Source organism: Phocoena phocoena, chromosome 10, assembly GCF_963924675.1.
Source record: "Phocoena phocoena chromosome 10, mPhoPho1.1, whole genome shotgun sequence".
Taxonomy (NCBI): Eukaryota; Metazoa; Chordata; class Mammalia; order Artiodactyla; family Phocoenidae; genus Phocoena; species Phocoena phocoena.
In genome coordinates this window covers 74,139,061-74,152,313 of record NC_089228.1, presented here as the reverse complement: position 1 = coordinate 74,152,313, position 13,253 = coordinate 74,139,061, and the positions used below count along the sequence as shown (strand labels likewise).

At 46.0% G+C, this 13,253-nt stretch overlaps 1 pseudogene; it reads left to right on the top strand.

Annotated features, from left to right (window-relative positions):
• The first annotated feature begins 11,426 nt into the window (after positions 1-11,426).
• Positions 11,427-11,930, top strand: LOC136129732 (thioredoxin-like protein 4A; annotated as a pseudogene).
• Positions 11,931-13,253: the final 1,323 nt, after the last annotated feature.

Below are 13,253 nucleotides of genomic sequence, written 5' to 3'. Positions count from 1 at the left end.
GCCCCAGGAGCAGCAGGCTTGGGCAGAAATGTCTCCACAAATACCTCCCAGGGGGTTTGATCTGACGTTGCTACACCAATCTTGGAAGCCCTGGGACAATCTGTAACTGAGAGATTCAGGGAAACCGCGTCCCATGTTTCTGCGCAACTCCATCTTTTTCACTTTCAGGCTTAATTTTTTGACTCTGGCCCTGGTGGAAGTTTGGGTAGAATTCTCCAGCAATTGTAACCACATCAATGATGATGGCTACTGCACTAAACACTGGCTTGTATGAACCAACTCCCGGGCTAAGTGCTTCATAGGGATTATTTCTCTTCTTTTTTTTTTAGCCGCTCCACACAGCATGTGGGACCTTAGTTCCCTGACTGGGGATCGAACTCATGCCCCCTGCAGTGGAAGCGTGGAGTCTTAACCACTGGATCAGCAGGGAAGTCCCTACAGGTATTATTTTTAATCCTTATAAGAAACATGCAAAATAGGTGATAGTCCCATTTTACAGATGTGGAAACTGAGGCCAAGAAAAGCTAAATAACTTGCTCAAGCTCACACAGTGCATTGGTGGCTGAGCAGGGATGGAACCTAAGTCTATATGACACAGAGTTCTTATTTTTTTTCACTAGATCATTCTGCCAATCTCGACCGAATCCTATGGTACAGATACTCCAACTCAGGACCTCCCAATCTTTTTCACGTGATGGCACACATAGGAAGCACAACATTTGTATGGCACAGGTGAGGCTGCTTGTGGAGGCGGTGACACACTTGGGGGCTCTGGCGGTCCCACGCCTGGCTCTGCAGTGAGGATGAGTGGACGAGGAACTTGCAGTCCGTGACCCATTCCCAGGACCCCTTCTTGGAAATTCTCTCCTAAATGATCGATTCAAGCAGTAGTTTCCGACCTTGGCTAGTCACTAGAATCACCTGGGGAGCTTTAAAAATTGCCTAAGCCTGGGCTACCCATACTCTCTGGAAGTGGGGCCTGGTTTAGGTATTTTTGAGAAGGCATTGGCTCTGTGCTGTTCTTGCTGGTGACTCAGCCACACTTCCCCACTCACCCCCTACCCTTGTCCAGTCTCATGTTCCAACTCCTTTCAGGTACATATGCACATACACTGCGTGCCCTACAAGAGCAAAGACCATGTCTGTTTTGTTCACCACTGGGCTCCGTGACTAACATAGTGTCTGGCATGTAGTAGGTGCACAATGGATTCTTTTTTAATGAATAAATGTTGAAGATCTTGGAGAGATTTCAGGCAAGGGTCTTCCATGTTTCTAATCGAATGGCAACTTTTTACATAACACAGTAGTTCATGTCACATAGAGGGCTAAGAGTCGTTCAGTTAACTTTTCTTTCTCCACATTTAGAATTTGAAACATTGGTTTATACTTTAACACAGAGGTCTACATACTGATCACAATTCTCATCACGTGTGTATATAAATATACTACCCACATGGATTGATTTGCAGATATTGAACCATCCTTGCATCCATGGGATAAATTCCACTTGATCCTGTTGTATGGTCCTTTTAATGTGCTGTTGGATTCAGTTTGCTAGTATTTTGTTGAGAATTTTTGCATCTATGTTCATCAGTGATATTGGCCTGTAATTTTTTGCGTGTGATATCTCTGTCTGGGTTTGGTATCAGGGTGATGTTGGCCTCATAGAATGAGTTTGGAAGTGTTCCTTCCTCTGCAATATTTTGGAATAATTTCAGAAGGATAAGTGCTAACTCTTCTTTCAATGTTTGGTGACAAGAATGTATTGTACAACATGGGAAATATAGCTATTATTTTGTAATAACTGCAAACGGAGTGTAACCTTTAAAAATTATATTAAAAATTTCAAAATAAAAAGTAAAAATAAATAAATATACTACCCAGACCAAGTGTTTTTATTCAGTTAAGAAAAATGAGCTATTTTTCTCCCCTGCCTCGTGAGAAAGTATTTTGTTGACATTCAAATAAAGTAGAGGGAGTGACGTTTGCCCAGTGATAGTCATAACGCTCACTTACTTAGGAGGAGAGAAAACAGGGAGGAACCAAAGTCATGGGGGGAATGTAAAATACGGCACATGAGGAAAAAGGGAGAGCAGGAAGCTTACCATCCTATGTAAATGGGTCAGCTCTGGGTCTTGGATAGGCTAGAAAGTAAAAAAAACAAAAAAACCAAAAAGACCCAGGCTCAGATGGTCTCCCAGCTGGGACCATCCATCACCCACTGATTAAGAGTCAGCTGTCTCCAATGACTAACTTGGTTAAATCCAACTGAGGCTCTGAGGAGGAAGAAACCCTATGAGATGAAGAGGTTGTGGAATGCTTCCTAGAAAAGGTAGGATTTAAACTGAGACCTCTGCTTCTGGCAATAAGGTAGACCAGGTGTCCAGGCTAGGCTTCCTGCTCGAAATACTAAAGATGCAGGGGGAAATATTGGGGTTTTCTCACTATTTTCAAATGCCTCCACGAGTTAGCAAGAAAGTATGGAATACTCTGGCTAAAAAAAATAAGTAAATAAATGAAGGCAGAACTCAGAGGTTGAGAAGGGGACTGAAGCCGGCATCTGCCTTGAAGGAATTTTCTGGATCTACTGAACTTGAAAATTGATGTTTGGAGCCTTATGAGGTTTGGTGGACAGGAGACCAAACCCAGGTCTGCCCAAGGTAAATGGTCTAATAGGAGATGTCCCATAGAATTAGAACTCCTAATTAGAATTAGGAGATGTCCCATAGAATTTAGTGTAAGGAAGGATTGGAAATAAACCCAACATCCTTCCCAGATTTGGGGAGCAGGTAATACCTGCTAGGAAAATTGCTTATCTTGAATTGTGGCACTGGAGCAAAGGGGGAAATATCTGTTCTGAGAACTACAAGCCAGAAGTCTTGTGTATTTGTAGCCTAAATTCACTAAACATGGGTCATCTGAAAAAAAACAAAAAAAACAACAAAAAAAAGAAACAGGCAGAATGTTTAAAGTGATCCCAGACTAGACAACTAAGGAAAAAGAAAACAGAAATTTTATTTGAAGGTGTTCACCTTTTCCCTAGGCCTCCAAGAATTCCCAGCAATTTCTTTTCTTTTTTTTCCTCGGTACACGGGCCTCTCACTGTTGCGGCCTCTCCCGTTGCCGAGCACAGGCTCCGGACGTGCAGGCTCAGCGGCCATGGCTCACGGGCCCAGCCGCTCCACGGCATGTGGGATCTTCCCGGACCGGGGCACGAACCCGTGTCCCCTGCAATCAGCAGGCAGACTCTTAATCACTGCGCCACCAGGGAAGCCCCTTCCCAGCAATTTCTAAGGAAGATGAGAAACTTGCAGCTAGAAATCGCTACAAATATAAGGAAACAAGGCACCAAGATCAAGAGACAGCAGAAATGACAGCAGAATCAGCCTGCAAAGACTTCTGGTTTGGGAATTATCAAATGGAATATAACCTATTTTCAATAAATGGCAGAGAATCTTTTAAATATGAGTGAAGGGTCCTCAGATTTATAAATGAATAAAAAAAGAACTTCTATAAAATAAAAGTCTGGAAATAAAATAAAATAGAAATTAAAAACTCAACGGAGACAATGAAGCAGCAAACCAGCGCACAAAGAGGGACTTTGTGACCTGGAAGATAGTACTGGAGAAATTATACAGAAGGCAGCCCTATGCGATAAAGAGGTGGAAAATGTAAAAGAAATTAAAGGCCATAGAAGACAGAGTGAAAAGATCCAAGATATGTCTAACCAGAGTTTCAAAAGTTAAGGAAGAAATAGGACAGGGGCATAATAGCTGAGAGTGGCCCAGAACTTAGGACTGACCCCAAACCGCAGATTCAGGATTTGAGCTGAGCTGCAAAGATAGAAAGGGTGGAATTTGGATGCTTGGAGATGAAGCATGTGAAAAGCAGCAGGACCTCAGAGTGTGCCGATGGGGCCAACGACCTGGGCACTAGCCTGCTGGGACCAACAAGTTTCGGAGCCTCTGCGAGGCGTTGAAGCGCGGAACCTCGCCGTTCCTCCCGACGAAGAATCAATGGGGAACATGCCCTGCTCCCAGATGACATAGCAAAAACAGCAGGGGTAGTTCTGTTTTGTCCTTGGGGGTCAATATCCTTCTCAGAAAGGGAGAGAAGAGATAGTATTGATCCTGATCCATCGTATGGATTGGGGAACTGAAGCACAGAAAACAGAGATTCTGAAAACAGAGTTCTAAAAAAGTTAAGTGGCAGTCCCGGGATCAGAGCTCTTTCTGTTCATCCCTGAGGCAGGCACCTCTGGGTAACTCACCCAGACACTCTGATTCACTATGTGTTTGGTAGATCAGCTGCAGAGTTGGATGGAGCCACTGGCATCCTTTTCAGCACTGATGAGACTTTCAAAAGTAAAAGTAAAGCAAAAAGCACTCCAGGACGCAGGTCTGGATGCCTTCCCTACAGACTAAGTCCTAATTACCCATGACTGCCTACACCTGATGACTTGGACCCGGCCGATTTTGATGCAGTGCTGACATCTATGTGAGTGACGTGCACATGAGTATATCTGGGCCTAACAGCTGTCACTGGGATCTGAAAATGGGTCTGACACATATGGTTCTACATGCAGCGTGGTGGAACAGCAGACAGAAACTCAGCAGTGCCGAATTGCGTGGGTGTGTCTGGTTCCTCGTCCACCTCTATCATAACTTTCTCCTTGGTCATTCCAAGATGATTTTGTTTGTTTGTGTTGCTAGTGGTTATGTTCGCCAGTTCATCTGAACTCTAATTCCAAGCCTATGACTGTCACAAGTTACTTTACATCTTTAAGCCTCAGTTTTCTCACCTGTACGATGGGCTCTGTACTATGTCTTAGAATTAAGCAAAAAAAAAAAAAGAATTAAGCAAGACTATATATATTTTGGTACATTTATCAATAAATAACATCAGGCTTATTTCCCATATTATGATTAAGTTAAACAGCCAAAGGATTCAATTCGCCTGTAATTAGACATGGTTAATTTTGGGTTAAAGTTTAGAAGGAAGACTTAGAAAATTGTTGTTGAATTTCAAAATGAAGTAGCAAGAATGTGAAAAGAAAGAATAAAAATGCCTAAGGGGGAAAACTAAGTGAGTTAGAGTTTCACTTTCTTTAGGTTCATATTTGACAGTGATTCTTAGCTGGCACAGCCTAACCTTTTTCTGGGTCTCAAAGACATTCTTCCTGTTTTGCCACATTCTGAATTTTCTTACCCCACCATGCTAAATTTGGCTCAGAGATTGAGAGTAGGGCTGTGGGACCCTGGCACAAAGAGGTAATGTTTGTATGTGTACCTATTAGAGAATCAACAGTGTGGTCAGACAGATGGCTGTACCTGGAGCATGTCTGAGTCTAAGGGATGGGACGGACCCCAGTGCCACAGGCATAACTGCTGACAATTCAAAAAGTGTGTCAGAGACCAAATAATGTTGGGAAATTCCAGTCTACACGTTTGATGAGCAAGCACAGTGGGTGGTCCTAAGGGATCCAGCAAGCACATGACAGTAGGAAAAGAAGGAAAGGAAAATAGATTCAATCAAAGGGAAAAAAAAATTCCAAATGCTAAGTTCGTTCGATTTGGCTACGGTATAACCCCTCCAGGGAACATGGTGGAACTTGAGTCATTGAAACCTTGGCTGGGAAAAGTCATGGAGGATGTACGATAGACAAAGCTGGAGTTTGGATTAGTCTGGTGGTGAGAGCAAGAGACCCAATAGGTGATGGGCATCCGCGTTGCTCTGATTCAGCAGACATGCCCCCTGCCGACAGAGTCTGCTGAGAGGCTGAGCTGGGCCAGGAGGATGGGCTGAGCCTGGACGCGTGTGAATGGCTGTGTGTGTAAAGGGAAGTGTTTTCCAAGTCATCATTGCCTCGTTTCCTCAGGCTGACTAGGATGTTTGGATAGTTAGCACGTTCCCTCTCATAATAAATTTCACATTTCTTGCAGAGAGTTTGTTTCACAGAAAAAAAAAACACATAGAAGCAGGAGAAGGATATTCCATCTGAGTTTGCAGGAAATAATCTTTTTAATTGGAACGCTGCCATACATTTCGGATTTTTAAATAGTGCTTAAGTTCACTGCTGTCATGCGTATGTGTGTTTTTTAGAAAAGCACACTACGTATTAACTATTTGTTTTTCCTAGAAAGTACTGGTGGAGGTGTGATTTCTCTGAGATTAGACCATTTGGGGCGATCCATGGGATCAATACAGAATAGCATGTTCCGTGGAGTTGGGTTCATAAAGGTATTTGAAGCCAGGAACCATCACTGTAAATATGGTATAAACCAAGATTTTACGTCCAATATCATCCATACCTAGCACCAAGCTGAGTCAACAGACAGCGGTCAATAATTACATGTTGATTGATTGATTGATTTGGTAAGTTGCCCAAAGTAATATTTCCTCCAGGGTCTCTGTAGCAAGCAAATCCATGATAACTAGCTTTTTCAAAACCAGCTTGCTTTTCATTTCAGAAATACACAGGAATCCAAATGGAGGGTGAGATCTAGATTTTACACTGAGACCTGGATTAGAATGCCACCCTTTTCATGATTCATCAAAGGACTTAAGCAATAGCCCACCAGCCCACCCTGCCTTGGTTTCTGAATCTATGAGATCAGGGAGCTAGTTCCGGTACTTTCTGCTGCTCCCCTAACCTTGCGACGCTTTGCCCTGCCTGGCGATAGCCAGAGCCACGCTGCCCGGTTGTTATCCAGTCTGCAGCTGCCCAGGAGTCAGCGATGGGCACCACAGCTGCTATTGAGGGAAGATGCAATGAGAATATTCTCATAAAGGAGTAGACGGTTTACCCTGGGGGGTTGCCAACACAGCAAAGCAAAGAGAAATCAACAATAAAATTAAAAAAAAAAAAAAAAGAATAAGGACCCCCGGGGTTCTGGCTCTAATTCTGTTTCTGACCTGACTTGCTATCCGATCTTAAACAAGCCATTCAGTGTGGGTCTAGACCAAGTGTTACACAAATATAAAGGGGCATGATCACAATTATTACTAGCAGTGATTCATTAAGGGTATGTTTGTCTGCTGTTTGTTTGTTTGTTTAAGCAGCTTAAAAATGAGGTAACACCCTAAAGAAAATCCAAATCAGACCCCCTTCTCTGGCTCTCTCAGTACTTTAATGCTGGTTGTTAAAAAGACAATGAGCCAGTGGTTGTCCTGTTCCTATCCAGGTCCCGCTCACTGACCCATTAGTCACATAACTGGGGGAAATCACTTCACTTTCTGGAACTTGGCGTCTGCGGTGGTTCTAAAACATATCCTCATATTCTTTACTCCCTTCCCGTAAAGATATGATGCCTCACTCACCTCCGTTTGAATACAGCCAGCTCCGTAACTCACTTCTAACTCACTAAAGTACAAAGTGCAGTGGAGGTGACGTTACGCGACTCTAAGGCTAGGACTGGCACGCTCTCGCAGAACACACACCTTTGGACCCCTGAGCTGCCCTAAAGCCACCTTGCTGGAAAAACTGCAGAGACAGAGATAGAGAGAGATGCCTGTGCCCCCAGCCATTCCAGTTTCCCAGTTGAGAACCAGGCATATTCATAAAGGAGGCTTCAAGATGATCCCAGACACTGGCATCCTGTGACTGCCCCCAAATTCCTGACCCACAGAAACTGTGAGATAATTAATGCCCGGGGTCGTTTTAAAACACAAGCTTTGGAGAGATGCGTTAGCAGCAATGGGTACCTAATACAGGGACTTACCATCCTCCCCTCTCCAAGGAACACCTAAGGACTCAGCATTATTCAGGGGGTGGGTCTCAGGCGGCAGTCTCAAACACTTCTTGGGTTTCCATTACAGGAACCCACATCCTTTGGTTTTCCTGAAACAGACTTGGGAATCCAAGGAGCTGGAGACTTCTAACTCTGATACTGATCTTGGGCAAATCAATCAGTTCCTTCAGACCTCAGTTTTCCCTGCTGTAAACAGAAGAGGCTTTCTCTTCTCTTTGTACTTCCCAGGAGTATAAATTATACAATCTGGAACTCACAGGTCCATGAAGCATTTTGAACTCCTCTGAAGGTCCTGTTTAAATTCAAGTACTGCCATGACGCGTCTTCCCCATCAATTCCCTATGCGGGCTCAGCATCCTTCCAGGAGGCAACAGGAGAAAAGGCCTGGCTCTAGTTCTCCTGCTTCTGCTCTTTCCAGCCCTTGGCAAGTCACTCCACTGGTCACTGCTCTGAGCCCCATCTTGCCTGTAAGTTGGGTGGATTGGTCAACATCCTCTCAATCCCTTTCCGGCTATGAGATGCTACAAACGAGACAATTGAAAAGATAGGCTCACTGCTTCTAGATGTTTCCAACCGGTGAAGAGGCAGCCCAACTACTGCAAACACCAGGAAACGACAGGCAATTTAATATGAGATGGGGTGGCATTGAAGACAGGCACATCTGCAGAATCCACGGCTCCGGACAGGGTCATAGAAGTTTCTTCAGCTGCTCTTGAAGGATGGTGCTATGGATGGAATGTTTGTGTCTGCCACAAAATTCATAGGTTGAAGCCTATTCCCCAATGTGATGGCATTAGACGGCAGGCCTTTGGCCAGTGATTAAGTTAGAGGGTGGGGACCTCATGAATGGCATTAGTGCCCTTACGAGAAGAGCGATGATACCCCTCTCCACCATGTGAGGTTACAAGAAGATGGCCATCTGCAAGCCAGGAAGAGGGCCCTCCCCAACACCAGATCTGCTGGCACCCTGATCTTGGACTTCCCAGCCTCCAGAACTGCGAGAAATAAATGTCTGTTGTTTACACCACCCAGTCTGTGGTATCATGTTATAGCCGCCCCAAATGACTAAGACAGATGGAGTAATAGCCACAATCCTTAGTTGCAAACAACAGAATCCATTCTTGTTCATTTAAGGGGAAAAAGGAGTTTAATCAAGACGATTAGAGAGCTGGCAAAATGTCCGGGAGGGCCTGACTCTGAAGCCATCAGCCATAAAGTATCCAACCACAAAAAGGAGTTTCTTAGAGAAGACCCCACAGCCACTCTGGACCTAGGACCCTCTGCCCTGGAAACCAGGAGCTCAACCCTACACCCTCCAGAATCAAGGGTCTCTGCTGCCCCCTTGTGGTTCCCCTGATGGGGGCACCACCTCAAACCCAATTCTCATGTGGACGCGTCAGGTACAATTCAAGGCACAGAGGTCTAGAGATGTTTTCTAGCTTCTCCCTTGATAACGCAGGATTTGTAATGTGGGAGATACCCCAAATGTAGGGACGGTGTGCAGAGAGATGTGCCCCAGGCAACAAATGCCCGCAAAGATGGGTAGAGTGTGAGTTAGGAGAGGATAGAAGAGAGGGAGCCCTTTTGAGGGAGGGGCCAGGCCAGAAATAATGCGGGGACAGAATGCCCCCTGAGCTGGTGCGAAAAGGCAGGCCGAGTGGCTGAGGGCACAGCCGAATGGAGTGGGGCTGACAAGCCACGAGCCCCACACTCGAGATGCCTGTCGCCTGGCTGTCTGCGCCCCTTCGTCCTGGCTCGCCCCAGTCCCGCGCGGTCGTTTGGAAGCAGCCGTTCTTCCCAGAGCTGGCGTTTGGCAGTTGGCAAGGAGCACCCCACCTTCCCTCAGCGGCCGCCCGTCTTCTTGCCCCCCCCTCTCCATCGGGGTGAATCTCCATCGGGGTGAATCTCCATCGGGGTGAATCTCCATCGGGGTGGATCTCCATCGGGGTGAATCTCCATCGGGGTGAATCTCCATCGGTGAATACATTTCTCTTCTGTTGCACATGCCAACATACCTCGAATTTGCTGGCAGCAGGCACTTCTCATGTGTTGGTTTTGGAACCTTTTAGCAGTTTGTCCTATTTCTCTTCCGTCTGGGCTAGCAACACGCCAACCAGGATTTCTCTGGATTTTTTTCTTAATCCCGGGCTGCAACCCAAGGGAATGAGCGAGCATCCAGGACCCCCTGGGTCTCAGGGTCCATCACCGCCTGGTACCTGCCTCCCCTCCCCAGCTGTCGCTGGGCACCATGGCCCTCGGTCCCCCAGGCGTCGTCCCAACTTGTGGTGACCTCTCAAACTTAGTGCCTGGAGGCCAGGTTATTACAAAGGGACATTTGAGCTTCCACTGGAAATTGGTAATATATATTCTTGGCAGCAGTAAGGACAGGCTGTGAAAATTCTTTTGGTGTTGGACTTCTTTTAAGGAGTGGAGTTTGGTTTTAGCATACTCCCAGGCAGTGAAATGGGAAAACCAGGCTAAAGATGGAGATGTACGAGAGTGGCAGGTGGAGCCCAGAGTCCGGGGTCCAGAGAACATCAGCGCCCACCACCTGGTAGGGGCTCGATAATCATTTGCCGCTTGGATGACTGGACGAGGTGTAGCAGCAACACATGGTGACATTTCAGCTTCGCTTATTAGACCGACTGAGTCCCATCAGGTCTACCTCCTAACCTTCTAGGTCTGTATCGTCCCTCCCTGCTCCCCTTCGGCACCAGCTGGAATGCCTGACCTCAACCCCTCCCACCAGGCTCCTGACCAACTTCGTCCCGGGTCCCCTGGCCCCCAGACCCCAGCCTCTCCAGTCCACCCTGCAGACCATGGCTACTGTTTATCTTCCTAAAAACAGAACTTCTAAATGTGGGATCCTGGATGGGACCCTGGTACAGAAGAAGAGCAGCGGTAGAGAAACTGGGGAAATCTGAACAGAGCCTGAAATTTAGTTAATAGTAATGTATCGATGTGAATCTCCTAGTGTTGACAAATGTATCTAAGACATTAGCAATAGGAGGAACTGGGGGGATGGGTAAACTGAACTCTCTGTACTATCTTTGCAACTTTTCTCTGAATCTAAAATTATTCTTACAACAAAAAGTTATACCAAAGAAGCAAATCTGACCATATCACGCGCCTGCTTAAAATTAGGGTGACCAATAAGCTTACCTACGAAACAGAAACAGACTCACAGACATAGAGAACAGACTTGTGGTTGCCAAGGGGAAGGGGCGTGGGGGAGGGACGGACTGGGAGTTCCAATTCTAGAATCCCACTCCATAGAAATACATATGCCTCAAGATGTATGAACAGGATATTCTGCTATAGTGAAATATTGGGAATAATCTGCGTGTCCGTCGATAAGGAAATAGCTATATGAATTGAGGTAAATTCAGGTGCCGGGCCGGGGGAGGGAGGGGGTGGCAAGGGAGGCGTGGGTGTACGACCCCAAGGGTCCCTTAGCCCTGGGTTCTGGGCCGCGGGGCGGAGACGATCCGTTGGTGGGGTCGGGGTCTGGGGACGAGGTCCCGGCAGCGCACCGACTGCCCCACGGGGTGAGGCCCCGTGGGGTGGGGGCCCCGCTGGGTGAGGCTCCATGGGGTGGGGGCCCCGTGGGTGCCCCGCGCTGGAGCTGGGAGGAGCTGGCCGGTGGTTCCCTCCCGCAGACCCGTCGGCCCCAAGATGTCGTACATACTCCCGCACCTGCACAATGGCTGGCAAGTGGATCAGGTCATCCTCGGAAGAAGACCGCGTGGTCGTCATTCGGTTTGGACACGACTGGGACCCTACTTGTATGAAGATGGACGAGGTTCTGTACAGCATACCTGAAAAGAAACGGCAGATAATGGGGGATCTTCCTCATCTTGCTGCGAGCCCTGTTTGGATACCCCAGCTGTTTTAAAAGTTAAAAATTCCTCAGTTATTTATCTTGTGGATATTACAGAAGTACCTGACTTCAACAAAATGTATGAGTTATACGATCCGCGCACTGTCATGTTTTTCTTCAGGAACAAGCACATCGTGATCGACCTGGGTACTGGCAACAACAACAAGATCAACTGGGCCATGGAAGACAAGCAGGAGATGATCGACATCATCGAGACGGCGTACGGGGGTGGGGGGCCCCGGAAGGGTCGCGGCCTGGTCGTGTCTTCGAAGGACTACTCCACCAAGTACAGATACTGAGCCCTCGTCCAGTCCTGGTGCATACATTGCCGTGGAGTCATTGTCACGTGGAAATACTTTCAACTATTTAAAGCCTTTGAGAAAGCGTTTGGGAAAGTACACATAGCTCAAGGAGCTGGAGGGTTTTGCAGTGAGGGTGGCATTGCCTCCACTTTCAGTCTGCCTGGTCCTTGTATTTTTGTATCAGCAAATATCTGTAAATATCTAGCTGATATAAATAAAATACATGGTGTTGGGAAAAATTTTTTTTTAATTTTTTAATAAATTGAGGTAAATTCATACAATGGAATACTGGGTAGCCATTAAAACAATGAGGTAGATCTCCATGTATTAACAGGAAGAGGTCTCCAACATATAATCTACGTCAGGGGTCGGTAAACTAAGTGCCATAAGCCAAATCCAACCCCTGTCTGTGAATGTACTGCCCACCAGCTAAGAATCGTTTTTACATTTTTAAATGGTTGAAATGCAATCAAAAGAAGAGTAGTATTTTGCAATATTGAAAATTACATGAAATTCAAACTTCAGTTTCCATAAATAAAGTTTTATTGGAACATAGCCACGCCCATTCATTTACATGTTGTCTATGGCTGATTTTTTTTTTATAAATTTATATATTTATTTATTTTTGGCTGCGTTAGGTCTTTGTTGCTGCACACTGGCTTCCTCTAGTTGCGGCAAATGGGGGCTACTCTTCGTTGCGGTGTGCGGGCTTCTCATTGCCATGGCTTCTCTTGATGCAGAGCACGGGCTCTAGGCACGTGGGCTACCGTAGTCGTGGCATGCGGGCTCGGTAGTTGTGGCTCGTGGGCTCTAGAGTGCAGGCTCAGTAGTTGTGGCGCACGGGCTTAGTTGCTCCGCGGCACATGGGATCTCCCCAGACCAGGGATCGAACCTGTGACCCCTGCATTTGCAGGCGGATTTTTAACCACTGCACCACCAGGGAAGTCCCTAGGCTGATTTCTTGATGCGGCAGCAGAATTGAGTACAGGTGACAGGGACCATATGGTTCCCAAGCCAAAAATATTTATTATCTGGCCTTTTACAGAAAAGAAATTGCTGACCCTAATCTAAGTGATAAAGGGCAAATCACATATTGTATATGTATAAAATTCCCTTCATAAAATATGCTCATAAAAATTATATATATACATATATGTATTTAAGAATGTAAATTAACAGAAGAAGGTATGGGAGGACCCACCCTAAATGGTTAACAATGGTTCCTTATGAAAGAGGACCGGGATTAGAGAAGGAAAATGGATAAAGGGACATTACATGTTTTATTACTTTATATTTATATATGTATTTATAGTCTTTCAA